This window comes from Trachurus japonicus, chromosome 1, assembly GCF_045865225.1.
Source record: "Trachurus japonicus isolate A0001 chromosome 1, Traja_1.0".
Lineage (NCBI taxonomy): Eukaryota > Metazoa > Chordata > Actinopteri > Carangiformes > Carangidae > Trachurus > Trachurus japonicus.
In genome coordinates, this window is record NC_140907.1 from 5,422,104 (window position 1) to 5,446,376 (window position 24,273).

The 24,273-nt window shown below is 42.2% G+C and overlaps 2 long non-coding RNA genes across 2 annotated transcripts in view; both read left to right on the plus strand.

The window, feature by feature from the left end:
• Positions 1 to 24,273, plus strand: part of LOC146991277 (uncharacterized) — a 55,442-nt gene that overhangs the window by 12,411 nt on the left and 18,758 nt on the right. The window lies entirely within an intron of this gene.
• On the plus strand, positions 19,505 to 23,324 carry LOC146991278 (uncharacterized). The gene is made up of 3 exons (XR_015037766.1): positions 19,505 to 19,662; positions 19,746 to 19,846; positions 23,213 to 23,324. It is a non-coding gene; the product is annotated as an uncharacterized LOC146991278 (long non-coding RNA).

Sequence of the window (24,273 nt, forward strand, 5' to 3'; positions counted from 1 at the left end):
TCCCAGGCAGGGTAACCCGTCCACAGATAAGGTTCCTGTAAAACAGGATAAAGAATGAGACAGGCAACAGTTTGCTTCTGTTCAGTGCAGCTTCGCTCAGTCGAATTTTACTTATCAATTTGCAATATATTTTCCATACTCAAATGTCAAGTAACAGTACGACATCCATAATATCAGAAACAAAACCCAAATACTGTACACATAAGCTGGTTACAATATAAACCTCATATTTCCAAATAAACACACATTTACCCATTCTTCATAAAGAATAATCCTGAGTTCAGTGGACAACTGCATTAATACATCCGCATTCAGTCAGTTAACTGAGTTATGTAGTTCACCACTACTGAAAATAATACCATGAAATATAAAATGTGCAGGACCTCATGTTCCCTTATTTAATCTCACTCATAGTGCAAATAAAAGAAGAAACTAGCATATTGCTCTGACTGTTGATTCAAAATAAATGCCTGAGCTGAAGGCTTGAGCTGAAGACTTGCAAGGTTTTAACATATTTTAACTGGTTACAACATCGACAAAATATATGTATATCGCTCTATAACTATCACATTTCATTTATTCACGCAGGTAACAAAATACTGTACCCAAGATAATAGTTTTTAACTCAAAATGAAATGTGCTGGAGCCAGAAACTGCGACATGGTTTGGTCACAACAGAAAGAAAAAGTAAACAGCGGCGCCATCTTGAGTCGTCCGCGATACACCGAGAACTATAAGTTCTGCCACTGGTTCACAAACCCATTTAAACACATTCAATAGCCTTACAAAATCGACCTACTATCATCCTAAGACGTAAAGCAATAATGTGGGTGTTTATGTATGTTTTGAAACATCACCGACCTGTAAAACAGGATAAAGAATGAGACAGGCAACAGTTTGCTTATGTTCAGTGCAGCTTCGCTCAGTCGAATGAGGAAGTAAACAAGAGTCCGCTCAGAAGATGAGTCCAAGAGGGGAAGCAAATCGCCACACTGCCTCCTACTGGTAACACTGAGTAACTCTCTAACTTTCACTCTTATGAGATAAAAGAGGTAATTATTGAGCATTTTGACCCAAATTAACACATTTCTTTCACAGAAATAATCATTTCAAAATAAAACAAATAAAATTACATAAAATGTGACCTTCCATTTCATGAGCGTCACACTAACAATGGCCGGGGATACACAGAAGACGAAGACTGTGTTGAAGTGGCAGCGTACACCACTAAAAGAGAGTGGAATGACAGAGGATGTGAGGAACCAAACTACTGGATCTGTGAAAAGGCTCCATAAGTCAGCACTCAAACTCACTGGTCTTTGTTAAACCTGCTGCAGGGAGAGTGGCCACATACACGAACACATGTGTAACTGTTTACACTGCTTTGGTTGTAAAAAAAAAATAAAATAAAAAAGCTTTGATACATTACTAAATAAATGTCTGGCTCAAACAACGACTGGCTTCAAACCTTTAAATGTTAATGGGAAATTCCACGCAAATTCAACCTGGGGCTATAGTTTCCTAATATTTTAGTTCTAAAAGAATGAACCTGAAGATTTTCTCCTGTTATGCAGTAGTTCTGTCGCCACAGCAGCGTATAATGGGACGGATCATAGTCCGTTTACCACAAAAAAAAAAAAAAAAAACATTTTTTCACAGACAATGTTAAATGACTAGTCAAACATACACAGAGGAGGTTGATTTACTTCAAGAAAGCCGACATGTTTGTAAACGGTACTGTAATACAAAGTCTCACAAAGTCTTGCGTTGTCTCTAAAAAAAAATTGCAGTTATTGCAGATATAAATATCCTAAACAGCCTAAGATCCGTACGCTGCTGTGGTGATGCGGGGACAGACAGAACTGCTGCATAACAGGAGCAATTGAAAAGAAAATCTTCAGATTTATTCTTTATGCCCTAAAATATTAGTAAACTATAGACCCAGGTTGAATTTGCCTGGAAGAATCCCTGCTCTCAAGGTGGGTGAGAGCATAATGGATGACAGTGACATTACATCAGACACAACACTTATACTCCTGTAAGCATACTGATGGGGGTGTCCTTTATGTGTGTCGAAATTAGCCGTTTAAAGCATTTAATAATGAATAGCATGAGGGCCACCAGGCGACAGTCATTAATGGTTTTCAGAGCTGAGTTTTTGGGCACTGGAATGGTAATGGACATTTTGAGACAAACAGGAACCACAGCTTGTTAGAGGTAACACCCCTGCGAGCTCCTGAACACAGTCCCTCAAAACCAGGATATCATCCAACAGACTTCACTCCTGATTTAGGAGAATTTGTAAACATTATACATCTGTGATTCAGAAAACAGATCAGTTCTCACTATTTGCCAGTAGACCAACCACTTCTAAACATCTTTTACAAATACCATTTTGTGATGTTGTGGAATTTTCCGTCAGCTTGGCTGCAGGATTTTTCATTCTTAATACACAGCTGATGCAGAAACGCAGGTTTTGCTGTCAATATTTAATAAAAAGCAAAATCAGGCCTCTGAGTGAAAATCATTTCTTTGAAGTACAAAGGAAGGGTCTGACTCATATGGCGGTTTGATCTCTGGCTCATGCAGTCCACATGTTGAAGTATTCTTGTATCCAAAAACTTTAATGTGTGTGATACATCAATGTGCAATATGTAGATAGAAAAGCAGTGAATTAATAAGTGTGTGTGGATGGATGAATGTGACTAGTGGAAACTTGCTTTGAGTGCAGAAACAAGAATAGTGCTTTTTTTTACTCTAATGACAGAGATTTGGTATTATTGCGGCCTCCTGTGGTACAGGATCGTTAATACCTGGAGGCCATAACTGTGTTACAAACCCGGCTCAGAGATTGCAACAAAGGATAGGGAGGGACGCAAACGGCGGAGCAAAAAATGATAATTTATTTAACAAAAATGTGCGAAGTAAACAATACAAACAGGTGAGATGTGTAAGTCAGTGATATCAGTAGTGTGAATGTGGATGCGTGTGGAAACGTAATGTGTGTGAATGCTGTAATGTGAAATAAAACAACAAAAAGAAGGAGCTGGCTGGTGGAGCTGCTGGATCGAAGCAAAGGAAGAGGAAGAGATCATCAGATGCAGGGCTTAAGTAGTTGCAGAGCACCGGGCCCAGGTGCTCCACATCAGGCAGCAATCAGTCACTCAGGTTCCATGGCAACCTCGGAGAAACACAGGTCTTAGACACACCCACCAGACTTCACACTCACACAGACGGCCACCACAGGGGTCGTCACAACTGTGTAAGGGAATTATCTTGACCGATTGAAATGTGCTGGAATAACTTTGCCGCAATTCTTTAAGATATGAATTGACACCTGTAAAACTGGTTCAACTTCCAAGGTGCATTGAGAAGTCAAATCACTTTAAACGGACCAATGTGTTTTGACAAGCTGAAACATCAGAAGAAAGGTGTTACCGTAATTAGCTGTTGGTCATTTAATGGTTCACTTCAACTACAGAGGTTTTGAAGTCTAATCACATGATTATTCAGAACCTGAAGTATTCAGACTACCTATTTGTTTTTAAATCAGTATATTTGTTTGTAGATTTGTTTTAAGACCAGTTTGAGTGGGAAACCGCCTGATGATTTTAGCATCATCATGACAATGTCTCTGTATTATTCAGTTGATGCAAACACAGATTAGAAAAGAAGAAAATTAAACATAATTTGATGTGTTTGCATTTCATGTGAATGTGTGTCTTTAATGTTGTTAGGTATGTATTTACTGTAAGTCTCATGTCTTATGTCTGTCTGCTTTTGGGTCTGCTTTTTTTTTGTCATTTGGAATATTTTTTTTGTGTAGCATCTTCATGGGGAGTTTCTTGTAGCCATTTTACACGTCTTTGGAGTCCATCTGGGTTTCTTTGAGGGTGTTTTGTGTTTCTTTTAATGACATTTTGTCGGTAAAGCACATTAGAGACTCTGATATTTTTTGGTATTCTGACAAGCATCTTAGAAACGAGGCACAAGAGTGTTATCAAACTATCTTGTAGTGTTCACACAAATATTCCATAACAGTGTATGCCAAACTCCGGTTGAAACCTATAAAATTGCTTAGATAAGCTGATGTGGTTTTTGTGGTTTTGATCATGTAGTTTCTAAGACAGCACCCAGGAAAATGAGGAAGAAGAAGAGTTTCTGTAAGGCCCACATAACTCAATTTAAGCACTTTCATAACAGCTTCATAACTGACCAGTGTCTGGACTATGGAGATGGTTAATTATGCAGACGAATCTGAGACATCCATGGTATATGAAAATGTACACGATGTTCAAGTCATGAATGATGCATTGAAGAATCGCCCTGGGGAAGACAGTGAGGTTCAAGCTGCAGCACCTGGTAAGGCAGAAATCTTTAATGTTTTGATGTTGACTCATATAACTGAACATGATGGTTAACAATAATTTGTTGTTGTGCATCAAATTGAAAATTCTAATTTTAGCAATGAATCCTACAACGGTAAAATGAAAATCTCAGTGTTTCTCACTATTATTCATATATGCTCACTTCAGACTGTCTTGTTAAAAGTGAAGAGTGGTGACATGTACATGACTATGTATATGGCTAATTCACAAGCCTGACTACTGTGAGGTTTGTCTATATCCTCAGCAACAAAGACTTAGTTCAAATGACTAAGTTTTAGCGAGTCTAACTACAGTTCAACTACAGTATAGTTCAAAGCATTTATAATGTTATGATAGGCTATATCATTTGAGACCAGACTCCAGCAATTTTTTTCTATGAAAGAGGAAGTAAAGGGATACAAAAAGGGAGATTTGTTGTAATTTATAAGTATGTATAAGTGTACATACTTATATTTAGTGCCTGCTTTCAATCAGTGAATGTCGGCACTTGATGTAAAGCAATGTAATTTAGCTTAAAATGTAATGTGTGTGTGTGACTCCTGTGTATGTGGTGTACATTTCCCTGTGCCTTGTTCTCTGTGAGTCCTGCTGACAAGCATCTTTGTTACTGCTATACTTGACAACTTGGTGTAAAAACAATGCAGAGCAGTGAATGCATAATTTTCAATGACAGTTATGTTTACTACAACATTAATGTTTGTCATATAATACTGTAATAATAATAATAATAATAATAATAATAATAATAATAATTCATTTAATTTATATACCACTTTTCAGTAACCCAAAGACGCTTACAAAGAAACGGGGTAGAGACATACAAGGGGGAACGAGGGAGAGACAACACAGTAATGAGCAAGATGATGGAGTGGAGTATGGGGGTGTCATATTCGTGTTCCAAGGATGAGGCCGTGTTGATAGCAAGTAACTTAGTTTAATGTCTCACGTTCTCAACAACATACATGTGGCTCCATGCAGTCTTGCTCTACTCCGTTATATGGTACGGTAAGCTGACTACAAACCAGTACTGCCGCCTAGCGGTCAAACATGTAATAACATCCAATCATAACATCCCCCTTTTTCTAAGGTAAAATGCATTAACATGAATCATCACATTAGCTGTATCAGTTATTTCAACCATTTCACATTCAGCATAACTCTGCAACACATAAGCAGTATAAACAGTTTATATCAGATTGCATAACTCATATCTAAGCCAACACTAGACCATTTAGAACACATTCACAACATCAATCAATATACATTTTGTGTTTAACATGCATATTGAATTTTCTTTGTTTATAAGTTCAGTCTATCAGGCTTTCTGATTTCTCTTGTGGACCTTCTTAACTCAGGTTCGCTTGGAGTAGGTGTGTGAGAGTCAGTGTTACAGTCCATAGCAGGTGTGGGAATTACCTGAGATTCACCACAGGTTACACTGAGCTCACCAACAGTCCCTTGAGGAGTCTGTAATAGACTGCAACGATTGCGTCTGAGGATTTGTCCATCATCAGTTTTCACTGTGTACGATCGTGGAGCAACTTCTTGCAGGACAGTTGCTTTTGTACTCCATCCATCAGCATCCTCAATCTTGACTGTGTTGTTGGTAGTCAGTGGAGGGAGATGCTTGGTTGTTCTGTCATAGAATGACTTTTGCATCATTTTCTGTTGTCGTAGCTTATGTTCAATCTTTGAGTGATTCTTTTGCTTTAATTTGTCATTTTGATGACTCAGCAATGTTGTTCGGAGCTTCCTCTTCATCAGCAGTTCAGCTGGTGATAGGCCGCACTGAAGAGGTGATGCTCTGTAGCTCAATAAAGCCAGATACGGATCCGAGTCACTGTCAGCTGCTTTCTTTAGGAGTTGCTTGAGAATGTGAACTCCTTTTTCAGCTTGCCCGTTTGATTGTACATAGTGTGGGCTTGACGTCACATGCTTGAAATCATATTGCAGTGCAAACTTCTGCCATTCTTTGCCATTGTCGCTCACCACGGTGTGTGGGATGCCATGCCTGGCGAAGATAGATTTAGCATGTGTTATGACACAAGTTGACGTTGAGCTTGCTAGTAGCGCCATCTCAGGGAAGTTTGAGTAATAATCCATTACCACTAAATAGTCTTTACCTCTGAGATGAAACAAGTCCATTCCTACTTTGTGCCATGGTGCTGTTGGCACCTCAGCTACCACCATAGGCTCTTTGCTCTGCTTGTTCCTGTGTTTCTGGCATGTTTCACATTTACTTATAAGTGTTTCAATGTCTTTGTTCAGTCCGGGCCAGAAAACTGACTCTCTCGCCCTCCTTTTGCACTTTTCGATGCCGAGATGGCCTTCATGTATCCTGTGCAACATGTCCATTCTCAAAGCCTGTGGAACAACAATCCTGCCCTTTTTTAACAGCAGACCATCCACAGTACTAAGCTCACCTCTGACATGGTAAAATTTTGGACATGAACCAGCTGGCCATCCCTCATCCATGTTCCTCATGACATGCTGTAGCTCAGCATCCATTGCTGTAGCCTCCGCTATTTGTCTTGACTTTGTGTCAGACACAGGCAGTGTAGCCGACACCATGTTCACGTGACACTGTATGTCTTCGTCTGTTGCACTCACACTGACGCCTGTAGTTGCTCTGGATAGGGCATCAGCAAGGACTAGGTGTTTACCTGGAGTATATATCAGTTCAAAATCATACCTTTGCATCTTCATCATTAACCGCTGAATCCGTGGAGACATTTCATTCAGATTCTTTTTGATGATGGCGACCAGCGGTCGATGATCAGTTTCGACTGTGAAAGACGGCAGGCCGTACACGTAACTATGAAACCGCTCCAAACCATACGCCAGTCCCAAACATTCTTCTTCGATCTAAGCGTATCGGCATTCAGATTTTGTCATAGCCCGAGATGCATAGGCTACCGGTTTCCAGTGCTCACCCTCAGCCTGGAGTAGAACGGCACCAATACCATCTTTGGAAGCATCTGTAGACACTTTTATCCTCTTCGTGTGGTCATAAAATGACAACACAGGTGCTGTGGTCAGTGTGTTCTTGAGTTTTTGCCACTCATGCTCATGTTTCACTGTCCATTTAAACTCACAGTCCCTGTGCAGAAGTTCTCGGATGCATGATGTCTTTGCTGTCAGATTGGGAATGAATTTACCTATGAAATTCACCATCCCCATGATGCATAGCACCCCTGTCTTGTCTGTGGGCCTTGGCATGTTCTGTATTGCATGTATTTTGTCTTTATCTGGTTGGACACCACGTGCAGACAGCTTGTCTCGAAGGAAGAAGATCTCTTGAACACCAAACTCACATTTACTCTTGTTGAGTTTTAGTCCATACTTTTGTATGCGTTCCATAACTCTGTTCAGCCTCTCGTTGTGCTCTTGGGCTGTGGAACCCCATATGATGATGTCATCAATGTAGACTCGAACTCCATCCAAGCCTTCGATGATCTGCTCCATCGCTCTGTGAAATATTTCAGGTGCTGACTTGATTCCAAAAGGCAGTCTGAGAAAGCAGTGTCTGCCGAAGGGCGTATTAAAGGTACAGTACTTGGTGCTGCTTTCATCCAGTTTCAGCTGCCAGAAGCCTTGTGAGGCGTCAAGCTTTGTGAAGTAGTTGGCACTTGACATTTCACTGATGATCTCTTCACGTGTAGGTATTTGACACTCGGTCCCTGAACCGTCGGCTACACAACACAACGATGGGACTTTAGTTTTGATTCTCCATACACACTCGTTAATTCACAGCACACGCTCATACGGTAGGCTACTTAACGCGCACCGCCACGTCTGCTCATAGGGCAGCAATAATGAAGCAGCGTCAGGCCGTCACTGTAACGCTCGGTGGAACCGAGACATGACACGGCGGGCCCGGTGTAAATGTTCCCAGAATCAGCTCCGGTGACCGCGGTGCTGACGATTGGGGGTGAGTTGCGAGCGTCATATGTCTTGTGTCTGCAGCACAGCCGCTGCATCGACCCTCCCACAGTCCCATCGCTGCGTGTCAATCGCCCCTCTCACTTTCTCTCCGCGTCCCCGTCTCTCTCCAGCTGCCCTTTCAAAATAAATGCATAAAAAGCCAGAGAAAAAAACAAAGTAGTGGAAACACTGCTTTGTTTTCTCTGTCTTTTTATGGTTTAGTAATTATTTCATTGGTGCAGTAGCAGCGTTTAGTTACCACGAGCGTAGTTGTGACCTGTTGTGATCATAGATGGCATGGCATATACTTTTTATGTAAGTCCCTTTGAAATATAAAGAGTCCCATGACCAGCCAAACTCCTAAAAAAAGTGTGATTCATAGTTCATAATATGGTACTTTTGGCATATGGCGCCAGGGCCGTTGCTAGGAATCCTGGGCCCCCTAACTTTTCCACTTTTACGTACCTATTATCATTTCTTATTTAGCCTACTTTGTTTTGATGCTAATGCAGCATTGAGTATCAGTCAGTGTCTTATGTAGAATAATTCAGTCATACAAAGATTAGACTACTGGGGTTTTTGTGGGCCCTACTGGTCGCTGGGCCCCTAGAATTATCATCACCTTTCTCCCCTATACAACGGCCCTGTATGGCACTACAGGACCAGTTAAATATAAAACACAATTTTATACAATATATATAAGTAGGGGGTCCCCGCTCCATCTCTCCATCAGTTTGGGGGTCCTTGGCCTGGAAAACGTTGAAGACCCCTGCTTTAGGGTCCATACATATTCTCAACTCACCATTCTTTTTCTTTGTGATGACCATTGAGTTGACCCAGTCTGTAGGCTCATTAACTCATTGAGTGCCATTGACGTCTATGGACGTCAATCAAAATCCAACGCTTGAGTGCCAATGACGTCCACAGACGTCAAATGCACTTTTCTGCGGCTGGTGAATGGGGACACTCTCGCGCACACTGGCCCTCATTTATTAAACTTGCGTACACCAAAAAAATGGGTGTACACCAAATTCACCGCAAGGATCGGCATTTATTAATCTGAGCGTGAGCGTACGGTACGCACAAATCTCACGCCAGCTCTGACCAGGTGTACGCACATTTGGAACCAGCGTAGAACATGCAAGAACGAGTGCTGCTGTGTCAAAATGATTATTAAACCATAGTCTAATAACGCAGTGATGTGGACCACATGTTGTTGTTGTTTATATTGATAAAAAGATAAAAAATAGCCAAAAAAAAAAAAGAAACGATAAAACCAAGTCCGTGTTGAAACTCGAGTTTTATTTTGGGCAACTGAGATGAATTAAAAACCACGACAGATGCTCGTTAATCAGCTGTGTAAACAGAAACAGTCAATGACAGACAGACCTGTTATTGTAGATCACACACACAAACTTCCAACATCTCCTGCACCAGAGCATGACCGGACGGCTCCTCAGTCTCTCTCTCTGCCGGACACCGGAGCCCCGGCTGGGGGGGGGGGGAGAGCTCCGCTACCTATCCAGGTGCAGCTGATCTCCGCGGCGGAGTGTTTTTTTTTTCTTTTTTTCCCCCGTCACCGGGACCTGTCAGCGGGAGATCGAGCCGGTGTTTCACATCCCTCCATCAGCCGAACCATATCATCGGTGCTGATGGTCATAAAGTCGCGTTCGCAGCAGTAATATGCCTATGATTTCTCCTCAATCACTTGTGTTTAGTAAACTGTAGGAGCATTTCATGAGATCGCTGGGTTTCCTGACGTGGTCGGTGACACGTGCGTCTGCAGCCTCCATCCACCGGGATGACGCTTATCAATCACAAAATCTATCAATCTATCAATGTCCAGATAGTTAATGTTGCCGCCCTCTCCCTGTTCAACGCGGTAACGCCAGTAAAGTCCCTCTTCTTGGCCGTCTTCCGTGTCTCCATATGTCGTAAAAGGGGCAGGGCGACGCCTCTAAAGCAGGAATATATCGGGGCGTGACATTTAAATTACGCTCGTTTTCAGCCGCCGGACTTATCACCACCACGCCGGTTCTACGCCGAAATCAGCAGCGTACACACTTTTAGTAAATCACACGTGACACTTGCTGTACACTGATATTTACACCAGAATCTACACCAGGTCCTGCGCAAGTTTGATAAATGAGGGCCACTGTGAGTAATTTTGGGGCTTCTGGGATGTGTAGAACGAAGAAGACTGTAGATCAGAGCAAGAAGTGAAGAAGAAGGAGAAGACGAGCACGATCTGTACAGAGATAAAAAAGTTGGAAAAAGTTTCTATTTCTAGAGAAAAACGACGGGCAGAGCCTGGAACAAGTGTAACATGGAGCTGGAGGAAAGCTTAGCCACCGATGCTATTAGCATAGCTCCAGCATGAAGTGATCGGAGGAGGCAGGAAAGGTAAACTGATGTAGATGATCAGCACCAAAATGCCGAAGCGAAAGCGGAGGCGGATCGCGGAGTCAGTTTCACCAGCTGCTGTCTGAAACCGACGTGACGACGAACCGAGAGATCAGCGCGGTGAGTCGCTGCCGCGTCCAGCACAGAGGCTGAAGACGCCATGACGTCTCCCTCACTACTTCAGAGGGGGTCATCCCTATGTTCCCACAGCCCCATGTTCCCTCAGCCCTATGTTCCCTCATTTCTGACTTTTGTCGTCACTGAAAATTAGGCCCTATGTTCCCTCAGCCCTATGTTCCCTCATTTCTAACTTTTGTTGTCACTGAAAATTAGGCCCTATTCCCACAGCTCTTTGGTCCCACCATTGGTTGGGTTTAGGCAATGAAGAAAGGAGTTGGTTAAGTTTAGTAAAAAGACCAGGTAGAGGCTAGACAGGCCAGATAGACAGAGTCCAGATAGGTAGAGAGAGTCCAGAGGGAACATAGGGCTGAGGGAACATAGGGCTGAGGGAACATAGGCACGCTCCCCTTCAGAGACGAGGGGAAGCAGCCAACACGTGCGTCAACAGCCTGACGAACGGTCACTGTCCCTCATCGTCACATGCTTGACTCATTAGGTGCCCGTTTTTCGTCAGGTTTTGACGCGCTCGGCTTTCAGTTGATTCCATTGCAGTCCCCTCCGCGGCGATATGTGACGCTCAGAGCAAGTGATCCAGCCGACCCGGCTGCGGCACTGAAAGACGCTGTGAGCAGAGGAAAACTTTTTTTTTTTTTTTTTTTTAACTTTTCCTTAAAGCTTTATTGAACCTGATGCTGCTGTGTCTGACGTAGCTTTCGGCAAGGACGTCCTTTCGGTTATTTATTTATTTATTTATTTAGTGATCATGGTGTTTGGTGCAGAATAATAAATAAATAAATAAATAAATTAGGTCGGAAGCAACGTCAGACGGGGGGGGGGGGGGGTTGTGGATTCTACAGGTGAAGACCACTTCCGCATTCAAAAAGCTGCTCTGTTAATGTAATCAATATTCTGAAGAAAGATCTGATTATTAGCCATAACGCTGTAACCATCCAAGGAAGACTGTGTAACAATATTATGTGCTTCTGCTGAGTCCAAAAGCCCTTTGTAATATCAACTTTATTTTAAGAAAACACGCTTTGTTTCCAATGTCATATCACGGAGAAGCACTACATTACCCATAATCCTCATATTTATCAGCGACGTGTCTGATTGGTTGAGCTTGCTGTTACCAGCAAATGAAAAAATAAAACAAATTGAGCTTATATTATTTTCTTAGTAACTAAAAGGTCTTAACATCTTTTTTGTTTTCTACATTGAATTAAAAAACGGTGCTATATTGTTAAAATTCAACAATAAAGTGCATAAAAGTTGGCTTGACTTCTTTCTTTTTTTTTCATAATTTTCACCAGCATCTTTCTGATCCACATCACATCACATTTATTGTAATTTTTAATTCAATGAGTGAAATGAGTGAAATTTTATTTTTTATCTGAAAAACATTATTATGAATTCAAGGGTCAGAGGTAACTGATTAGTGTTAAATTTAACCTTTTTGACCCTGTTTCCTTGAATAAATCACTAAGACTTTGATGCGGGAAGCTGAGATTTTGATTTGATTTTGTTCAGAGCACTAGGGACAAAGTTTCTGTAGAATTTCAGACCTGTCGGACGTCCAGAAGGGTCACAGCTGACCGTCCAGGCTCGTTTCTCGGCCTTCAAAGCCTAGATTTAGAAGCCTTTTGTCTAATAACGTCTACATCCTTGGGGTTATAAGGCTGAAAGTTTCATGTATTTGTCCGGGGGCCTAAGGCCATCCACCGTGTGCAGTTTCAAACCCGTGCGACCTTCACAAGTGTCAAAGGTCACTGATTTGTGACCTTTTTGACCCCGTTTCCTTGAATAAAACACCAAGACTTTGATGCGGGAAGCTGAGATTTTGATAGGTTGTCCAGAATGTCTAGTAGATTGTGTGTGCAAAGATTCAGAGCTCTGTGACATTCAGAAGGGTCACAAATAGCCAAAAAGCAATGCTCCTTTCTCTGACCTCTTATTAAAGGAGAAATCTTTAAACAGCAATTCTTTAATAGCTTCCGGATGCTTTGGCCTATCAGGCTGAATTTTTAGCTAAAGGAGCTGGTGTACGATCAGGAAGTAGGGGAGCTGTGCATAAAGCCAATTGGTAAGTGTCAAAGGTCACAGGGGTCAAACATCAAAGTGAATCCAGCCATTCCTGCTTTTTCTCAACAAAACATACACGCTTTAAGTTATCATCATGAAATATAAATATGTTGTATATCAGAGAGTCCTCTATCAGAATAATTTGGTCCCGTTGCTCTGGGGGCCCCGGGGGGCCACTTGGCTTTCCCATGCTCCCACAGAGTTGGGTGTCGGAGTAATGGATAAGGGCCTCACCATGAGTCCACAGGCCAAATTTCAAGTGATTTGGTCTGTTTCTATGGAAACGGCGGCCTCAAGGATACAGAGGAATGCGGCTGTTTGAAGCCCCGCCTCTCGATTGGTAATGGCTCAATCAGGACCGAAGACACATCTACGCGTTTTTCTTGGGCCCCCGAACCATATATTACGAAATCAGAACTGCACGACTTTTGGAAATGTGTTTTGTCTATTTCGGCTTTTCTGACTAAGAGGGTCTCTCAAGCTTTAAGTCTGACAGACTCTGAGTCAGAAAAGCCGAAATAGACTAAACACATTTCCAAAAGTCTTGCAGTTCTGATTTCATAATATATGGTTCGGGGGCCCAAGACAAACGTGTAGATGTGTCTTCGGTCCTGATTGAGCCATTACTTTTCGAGAGGCGGGGCCTCAAACAGCCGCATTCCTCTGTATCCTTGAGGCCGCTGTTTCCATAGAAACCGACCAAATCACTTGAAATTTGGCCTGTGGACTCATGGTGAGGCCCTTATCCATTACCCCGACACCCAACTCTGTGGGAGCATGGGAAAGCCAAGTGGCCCCCCGGGGCCCCCTGGGGCCCCTAGAGCAACGGGACCAAAATATTCTGATAGAGGACTCTCTGATATACAACATATTTATATTTCATGATGATAACTTAAAGCGTGTATGTTTTGTTGAGAAAAAGCAGGAATGGCTGGATTCACTTTGATGTTTGACCCCTGTGACCTTTGACACTTACCAATTGGCTTTATGCACAGCTCCCCTACTTCCTGATCGTACACCAGCTCCTTTAGCTAAAAATTCAGTCTGATAGGCCAAAGCATCTGGAAGCTATTAAAGAATTGCTGTTTAAACATTTATCCTTCAATAAGAGGTCAGAGAAAGGAGCATTGCTTTTTGGCTATTTGTGACCCTTCTGAATGTCACAGAGCTCTGAATCTTTGCACACACAATCTACTAGACATTCTGGACAACCTATCAAAATCTCAGCTTCCCGCATCAAAGTCTTGGTGTTTTATTCAAGGAAACGGGGTCAAAAAGGTCACAAATCAGTGACCTTTGACACTTGTGAAGGTCGCACGGGTTTGAAACTGCACACGGTGGATGGCCTTAGGCCCCCGGACAAATACATGAAACTTTCAGCCTTATAACCCCAAGGATGTAGACGTTATTAGACAAAAGGCTTCTAAATCTAGGCTTTGAAGGCCGAGAAACGAGCCTGGACAGTCAGCTGTGACCCTTCTGGACGTCCGACAGGTCTGAAATTCTACAGAAACTTTGTCCCTAGTGCTCTGAACAAAATCAAATCAAAATCTCAGCTTCCCGCATCAAAGTCTTAGTGATTTATTCAAGGAAACAGGGTCAAAAAGGTTAAATTTAACACTAATCAGTTACCTCTGACCCTTGAATTCATAATAATGTTTTTCAGATAAAAAATAAAATTTCACTCATTTCACTCATTGAATTAAAAATTACAATAAATGTGATGTGATGTGGACCAGAAAGATGCTGGTGAAAATTATGAAAAAAAAGAAAGAAGTCAAGCCAACTTTTATGCACTTTATTGTTGAATTTTAACAATATTGCACCGTTTTTTTATTCAATGTAGAAAACAAAAAAGATGTTAAGACCTTTTAGTTACTAAGAAAATAATATAAGCTCAATTTGTTTTATTTTTTCATTTGCTGGTAACAGCAAGCTCAACCAATCAGACACGTCGCTGATAAATATGAGGATTATGGGTAATGTAGTGCTTCTCCGTGATATGACATTGGAAACAAAGCGTGTTTTCTTAAAATAAAGTTGATATTACAAAGGGCTTTTGGACTCAGCAGAAGCACATAATATTGTTACACAGTCTTCCTTGGATGGTTACAGCGTTATGGCTAATGATCAGATCTTTCTTCAGAATATTGATTACATTAACAGAGCAGCTTTTTGAATGCGGAAGTGGTCTTCACCTGTAGAATCCACAACCCCCCCCCCCCCGTCTGACGTTGCTTCCGACCTAATTTATTTATTTATTTATTTATTATTCTGCACCAAACACCATGATCACTAAATAAATAAATAAATAAATAACCGAAAGGACGTCCTTGCCGAAAGCTACGTCAGACACAGCAGCATCAGGTTCAATAAAGCTTTAAGGAAAAGTTAAAAAAAAAAAAAAAAAACGCTCACAGCGTCTTTCAGTGCCGCAGCCGGGTCGGCTGGATCACTTGCTCTGAGCGTCACATATCGCCGCGGAGGGGACTGCATTGGAATCAACTGAAAGCCGAGCGCGTCAAAACCTGACGAAAAACGGGCACCTAATGAGTCAAGCATGTGACGATGAGGGACAGTGACCGTTCGTCAGGCTGTTGACGCACTGGGAGTGAGAACGTGTTGAAGCAGCAGGAGAAGTAGGAGAGGAGAGGGGAGGGGGAGGGGGGCGTAGGAGAGGCTGAGGGGGCAGCAACTACTCGTACTTGTTGTATTTTAGTTGTTGTTGTTGTTGTTGTTGTTGTTGTTTTGTTTTGTTTTGTTTTGTCTTTTTTTGTGGGGGGGGGGGGGGTGGGTCAATGAAAAAACATGTGAAATGAAATTTTCAGATGTCTTACATGTTTTTGAAGCCAAAATTAAAACGGATAAATCACTATTTTTCTTGAGAGACTCTCTTTCTTTCATTTTTCTCAGCTTTCTAGAAAAAAAGTGGTCTTTTTGGTGCAACCAGGCTCTATTCAACTTAAGATATATCAAGAATGGAACAAGGTACAAACAAATGTTTTTTTCCCAGTTAAATAGAGAGTCTCCTCTTTCCTTTGAGCTGTTTGGTGTTTTTAGAGTCATAGTACAAAATATTCTATGGGTCTTGACATATTACTCAAAATGCCCCAAAACGTTGGCACATGGCACTGACCATTTTATAAAAGGGCTGGCACTCAATGAGTTAACCTTTTTGATCACCCCTAGCATGATCATTCTGTCAAGTTCTTTCTTTAGGCAGTCTTTCAGTGGAGCAGGAACTCTGCGTGCTGCATGCACAACTGGTTGGGCTCCTTCTTTCAACTGTATTTTATATGTGAAGGGCAAAACACCAAAACCCTTGAAAACCTCTGAAAAGTTCTGAACAATTGTGTCCATAGAGTCATTTGTTGGGTTTGTGGTTGGGATGATGCGATACACTCTTTTCACAAGCCCCAGTTCTTCACAGGCTCTGTCACCCAGAAGTGATTCACGTCCCTCATTCACAACAAAGAAGAATATGTGGTGCACTTTTCCTTTAACTGTGACACTCAACCTACATGTGCCCAAACATTTGATTGGCCGCCCATTGTAGTCTTTTCAGTCCAGATTCTTTTCTTTTTATTTGTGGCTTATTTTTCATTGCCTTCACATCACACATGCTTATGAGATTTGCTTTCGCACCAGTGTCCAATCTCATGGTGACTACAGTCCCATTTATCATTATCATCTTATCTTCTCTAGTGACATCATTTACATTGTCTGGCTTATTTATTTGTTCACTTTCACAATTCACCATTCCAACAAAGAACGTGTCACTTAGATCAGGCTCGTCTATTAAGTTTACAGTTTTTCCTTTCTTCCCCTCTTTCCGTTTGGAGAAGCATTGTTTAGCAAAATGATTCTTGCCTTGGCAACTGGAGCATTGCTTACCAAACGCTGGACACTGTCTAGGCTTGTGCTGTGAGCCGCAGCGCTTGCAGTTTATCATCACGTCCTCCTGCAGTGCAGGCCGGGTCTGTGTGTGCCGTCTCCGCTGATACGACACTGCTCTAACCGCTGCCGCGCTGTCGCTCTGCGCCGAGGCGACTGCGGACATCTCGCTGAACGTCCTCACGTGCCTTTGGGACAGCTCACTTGCCTGGCAGATCTTAATGGCTCCTGCCAGCGTCAGCTCCATCTCCCGTAGTAGCCTCTCTCTGACCTTTTTATCCTCCACGCCGAAGACGATCTGGTCCCGGATCATGGAGTCCTTCAGCGTCGCGAAGTTGCAGGACTGCGCATTTAGCCGCAAGTCCGTCAGGAAGCTATCGAATGGCTCATGCTGCCGCTGTGTACGAGACCGAAACACGTACCTCTCGTACGTCTCGTTCTTCTTCGGAGAACAGTGAGTATCAAACTTACTAAGCACTACATCCAACTTTTCATTATCTTCAGGGCTGTCAAACACGAACGTGTTAAATACTTCTATGGCCTGTGGCCCTGCTATCGTTAGCAGCAGCGCTACCTTTCTTGCTTCCGGCTCTGCCTCGAGTCCCATAGCCGCAACATACAGGTGAAACTGCTGTTTGAAGGTGCACCAGTTCTCGTCGACATTCCCCGTTAGTTTCAAACTTTCCAGGGGTTTTAAATCCATGTCGTTCATTCGAGTTTACTCCTGGTACCATGTCATGTTCGTGTTCCAAGGATGAGGCCGTGTTGATAGCAAGTAACTTAGTTTAATGTCTCACGTTCTCAACAACATACATGTGGCTCCATGCAGTCCTGCTCTACTTCTCCTGTTTCAGATACTGAGACCAGATGTAATATCCTGAGAGATGAGAAAGAAGCTGTGGAGAGGAGGATGAACACCACTGGTAAGTGTGATAACCAAACTATAACAGAAATAAGAGTTTAGATTTCAAAGTACAGAATTCTTGAGTGTTTTCTCCGCAACTGACTGGACTGACTTAGAAGATAATGGTAACCTCATCTTTTAAATTGACAGTTTTGCGGCTCAATTCCCTGACTGCAGAGAGAGACGAGATGATGAGGGCAATACGAGCAGGTGAGACTGAAATCAGTTATTATCTATAATCAGTGAACCAAAAATAATAGTCGGGCATAACAAACATGTTTACGTAGGTTACTTACTGTACAAGACTTGTGTGATGACCCACTGCCATGTTGCATTAAATAGTATTCATAATTATACAACAAGTAGTTCCGACCAAGCAATCTGATTGGTCAATAAGACATTTAGAACGTGCTCAAATCAGCATTACAGCACAGCTGACTCATCACTGAAAATATTACTTCGCCATGTCATGTTGTTTATACATTTCCATGGCAACATGGATTTTTCCCCCTTTTATTTTCAGAAACGTCATTTATTACTCGTGAAAATAAATCACAAACTACATTGACCTCCTGTAGGGTGTTCCTGTCAGCTGCCAAAGTCACATTTATAGAACAATATTTTTTTTAATTTTTTGTTAATATATTGTAAACTTCCCCGTTACAGCCGACTCGAGAGGATTGTCTCCCTCCCATGTGTGTAACGTTACAAAGTCGGAGAGACACGAGTTGTGATCGCGGTGAATATGTTTTTAAAATATGGCCTGGAGCTGAATATTTCATTGGATAAAACGGAGGTGATTACCTGTATGTTTCTCTCTCTCCCTCTCTCTCTTGCTTGCGCCTTTTGGACTTTTAAATAATCTGGAGTAATCGTTTGGCTTTCTCTATCAGCTGTGTCGGCGACACGGCGCTATAACTTCATTTACATGCGAGTTTGCGGTTGTAGAAGCTACATATGTGAAAGGAAAAAAACGGCATCTTTGTTATAACTTGGGCGATCATTTGTGCAGTGTTGATTTAGTTCGGGAAAGTCCGAGACCACGTTAAAACATGAACGTCAGCTCAGAGTTCACTCATCTGGGACTAGAAAATCATTTCTGTTGCTAGGTCGTTACTAAGGTTCGGACTATTTGCGGTGAACTACGTTCCATTACACATAGGAGTCTACTGACGTGACTGATTGTGTTTCAGTTATTAGTCAGACCCCATTTGTTTCCATGGAAACGGGAAGCACACTCGCAAAAAACTTTAAATTTTGAGATTAAAACGTCCATCAACATGAATATTTATTTAATTATACGCTTTTTTTTGTTGGTAATTGTTGTATAATCGCAACAATTACCTTACGTCTATTTAAGCAATATTACCCGAGAGGGTGTGCTTTAACGTCATTTGAGCACGACCGTGATGCGGTCAGGACCGAGGCGCTTGCGCTGAGGTCCGCAAGCATCACCGTCACTGATTTGATAGTTCTCATTATTACAGGCCAACACTACATTGTGTTGCAGTATCAGGTTATATTTCAAAAGTCAGATTGTCCAACAACAGTTTTCCCCTCTCTGTTTCTGGATAACATGAGAACATGTCTGTTTCTCTGAAATGTCATAGCAAGTCTCGTCTTAATGACATCAGCCTGTTTCTGCAAAACAGCTGGTGCTTGAAGTTTCTCAAAAGTATGACTATAGCACATGACATTGTGACAGTTCAACCAGTAGCTGTTGCTGCTTCCCCTTTTTCTACAAATTGCCCTCACACCCCCTGTGAGAAATAATTTGTTAATTCTTGTTAATGAGAAGTTCTTGTTGTTCTCTTTGCTCAAAAAGGATGGCAGCATTTTGGCGATAGTCTCTATTACATTTCTACTACCAAGAAATCCTGGCCTGACAGTAGAAGTGACTGTGTTGAAAAAGGTGCACATCTGATGATCATCAACAGCAAAGAAGAACAGGTATATATGTCTATGTGTGACTTAAAAACATATTGATAACTGATAAATGATATTGATGATGTAATTTTCTCTGTATAAAAAAGGAGTTCATAAAACAACTGTCGAAATCTGTCTGGATTGGACTCACTGATGCAGAGATGGAGGGGACATGGAAATGGGTTGATGGGACTCCGCTGACAACAAGGTTCACACAGTTTTCAGTCTCTAATCATGAAAGAGTAACATTTTCTTGTGTTAAAGGGACAGTTCAACATTTTGGCAAATTGGCCCATTGCCATAATCCCTATAGTCATAGCAGTAGGATTGTTACCTTTAAAGGGACAACGAGGAGTTTGGATTTGGTTATAAAAAAGTCCCATATTAATGTGGTTGAATCTACGCTACCCACACTTGTTAATGGCTCCATTTTCGATAAATATATTGTTTTGTCTCTATCGTTATTTTGTTATTTTAATTAATGGTGGAAATGCTGGGCGAGCCGACCAGCGTTTCCTTACTTTCGGTTTCGCCGACGCTGCCCGGCGGGTCATGATAATAATGCCGCCGAATCGCCGTTTATGGTCGGAACTACGACGGTATCTGATCGTCTTCGAACCTCTGCCTTTAATTCTTGATGACTGAAAACATTCTTGGCAAGACGTCCCTCTTGCGCCAGTCCAAGAATTTCACCATGCGCGCGGAGGCTCATGGTAAATGTAGTATGAAAACACTTCGCTTTCCAAAACTCCTTGTTGTCCCTTTAATTGTCGGTGCAAGCTATTTTTAGAACGGCGGAGCAGAGCCGTGAGCTGCTCAGAGCTACGCTACGGAGGCTCATGCGATTTCTTGGTTTCCCTCATCAAACTCATCAAATACACAATCTAACAACTCCAAAACGCTCCGGTGGACAAGTTGTGACCTTCACATTCGTTACGAGACAGAGTTGTTTTCGAAGGCAAATACAGAGACTGCTTGAACCAACTCTGTTTGGCGTTTTGGAGTTGTTGGATTGTGTATTTGATGAGGGAAACCAAGAAATCGCATTAGCCTCTGTAGCGTAGCTCTGCCCCGCCGTTCTAAAAATAGCTTGCACTGTCAATTAAAGGTAACGAACCTACTCCTAGGGATTATGGCAATGGGCCAATTTGCCAAAATGTTGAACTATCCCTTTAACATGTTATATTTGTCATTGAGAAACTTGTCTCTTATACATTACATTTATACGGAAGCCCTAAAGGGCCAAGTCCGTATAAATTTTTTTATTATCGTTTTCTCGTGATAACGACTTATTATTTCGTTATCTCGAGATAACAAAGTCTGTTTTCTCGTGATAACGAATTAATTTATTTCGTTATCTCGAGATAACAAAGACCGTTTTCTCGTGATAATGAAATAATCATAGAATGTGTGGTTGACATGGTTGCCAAGCAACATGTTTCCCCGGTGCAATCGCTTCTGCTTACGGGGAAGTAGCAGCTGGTTAGCCGCTGTATGTTCGTAGCAGGGGGGCTACTACGTATTAACTGACTCGCCGCTCTGTGTGTGTGTGTCGCGGTGATAATTTAACCGTGAAAAGTAGGCTACAACACACACAACATAACGTTACAGCCGCAGTGTTGTGAGTGAATCATGTCGGGACAACCAGGCTTCATGAATCCGTTTCACAGACCCCGGTGCTTGGGGGTCCATGGCACTGGTTCGACCTCCCATTAGTTCGACCTCCCATTGGTCCGACAATCGGAGTAATGAGAGTTCGAACTAATGGGAGGTCCTCATTAGTTCGAACTGGACTAGTTATTAGTCAAACTCTCCATTCTTACCGTTCACTATGCATTTATATCATTATTCATATAGGCTCCACCTGTCAATAAGACACACGTGGATGAAGAGGTGCAGTTTATTGTGTTGCACCAACGAGGAGCTGTCATTACGCACGACTTTTACGCACTGCTGCGCGCTCATTGGTGTCCGTAATTAAACCTTGACACTCATATCAAATCAAACTTACATTACAGACAGGTGGATTGGGTTCTCTGTCTCTCTCTCCCACTCCGAACAGACAGACGGACGCAATCAGAAAGGAAACAGAGGCTGCGCATTGATCCTTTTTTCCTTTCTGGGATCAAACGGATCATGTGCATAATTAACTGCAAAACAAGCACTTCATATTAATAACATATAACGCTCATTATGCTTCCAGCCTGTCTAGCCTCTACCTGCTGTTTTTACTAAACTTAACCAACTCCTTTCTTCATTGCCTGAACCTAACCAAAGCGAAATTTACTTTTTTTCTCTCTCTCTCTCTCAGTCTGCTGCCAGCAGCAGCAGCGGCTGCAGCAGGCTCGCGCCCGTGAAGTGAGCTCAAGCCGCCAGGTTCAGCCGCGCACGAGTGGAGGGGGGAGGAGAAAAAAAAGTGTATTTATTTTACTCTGTACTCTGAGAGGGGGGCTTTGATTATCAGTTTACACATCTTGATCAGCATTTATGATGGTTGTGCGCGATCTGACATGATCTGGCTCTCTGACTGAATATGGTGATATTCTGGGCCGCGCGTGTATGTGTGTGATGTGCGTAGAGAGAGAGAGAGAGAGAGAGAGAGAGAGAGAGAGAGAAAGCTGCATGCTCCTATCAATGGAAGAGCTTGTCACAAAGTAGCGATGACAGTTCGAACTAACGGGACCACCCGTTGGTTCGACCTCCTATTGGTTGGACTTGTGGTTGATTTTGTCGGAGTAACGGGAGGTCGAACCAATGGGAGGTCGGACCAATGGGCAGTTCCCGTGCTGGGGCCGCCGCCGCCGCCGCTGCTCTAGTGGCGGCCGGGCACCGGGGTCTGTGAAGCGGATTCATGAAGCCTGGTTGTCCCGACATGATTCACTCACAACACTGCGGCTGTAACGTTATGTTGTGTGTGTTGTAGCCGAAAAGTAGGCTACAACACACACAACATAGCATTACAGCCGCAGTGTTGTGAGTCATGTCGGGACTCGGGACAACCAGGCTTCATGAATCCGCTTCACAGACCCCGGTGCCCGGCCGCCACTAGAGCAGCGGCGGCGGCGGCCTGGAAGCCTGGTTGTCCCGACATGATTCACTCACAACACTGCGGCTGTAACGTTATGTTGTGTGTGTTGTAGCCTACTTTTCACGGTTAAATTATCACCGCGACACACACACAGAGCGGCGAGTCAGTTAATACGTAGTAGCCCCCTGCTACGAACATACAGCGGCTAACCAGCTGCTACTTCCCCGTAAGCAGAAGCGATTGCACCGGGGAAACATGTTGCTAGGCAACCATGTCAACCACACATTCTATGATTATTTCATTATCACGAGAAAACGGTCTTTGTTATCTCGAGATAACGAAATAAATTAATTCGTTATCACGAGAAAACAGACTTTGTTATCTCGAGATAACGAAATAATAAGTCGTTATCACGAGAAAACGATAATAAAAAAATTTATACGGACTTGGCCCTTTAGGGCTTCCGTACATTTATAACCTTGACAGGTTAAACATTTCTTGGATTGTACTTCATGAGAAGTATATTTTTTTGTTTATGGGTTTCAGCTACTGGGGAAATGGTGAGCCTAACAATAAAGGCCATAGAAACAAAGAAGAGGACTGTGGAGAAGTGACTGATAAAAAATGGAATGATGGAGTATGTGAGGAACCAAATTACTGGATCTGTGAAAAGACACTGGCTCCATAACTCAGCACTCAAACTCACTGGACGTCTTTGTTCTGTATCTCCATTTCATTACAACTTGTAAAAAAAAAAAAAAAAAAAAAAACTTTACTTGATGCAACATGACTTCAAACTTAATTAACCAAGATAACTGTGAAATAAAATAATCACTTTCAACTTCTGAGAGCTGGTTTATGTCTGATTTGAATTTCCTAAAACGTATGTTTGATTTGCATTCCAGCCATGATGGAAAATGGATGCAGCTCCCCTTTGAGTAGACCACATACATCCATTCACTGTTATGCTATTATCATTTCTATCAAAAGTATGTAATTAAAGGTAAGATCCCTGGCTACTCCAGTGCACATATCAAACTATCCTTGGGTAAGATGATGTAGTAATAGTAGGGCTGTCGCAGTTAATTCCCCCCTGTGGTGAGTCGGGTGTCTCTAACGTGGTATGCGGTATTATTGCACCTTCCCCTTTCATTTCTTTATCTATTTAGCACATTTGTTTGTTAATCAGTAAATTACTAATCTCATTGCAATGTTGCTTTTTTAAAAGACACTACTAAAATGAGATGTACGAGGCACTAGTGGTAGTTTCTAAGAGAATGATATTTTAAACATTTTGGGGTCAAACCGCTGCACCTGTCTGGCTCCAGATAGGTTTTACTTCCTTGTGTGACGCTGCATGTATATCTGAGGTTAAACTATAATTGTGCTACACCTGCAGACATCATGTAGCCCTCAGTGCATTCTTACTCTTTAATGCCAAAGTGATCTGAAAATCAAATACAGAGTTAGCTGAGGATGGTGTAGGGTAACTGAAGGGTCTGGACCAAATATCTAATTCCAGTACATTGTGTTGGGCACATATGAAACCTGTAAAGTTATTTATTTAACTTAAACAAGCTGATGTGGTTTTGTCATGAAAGACAGCT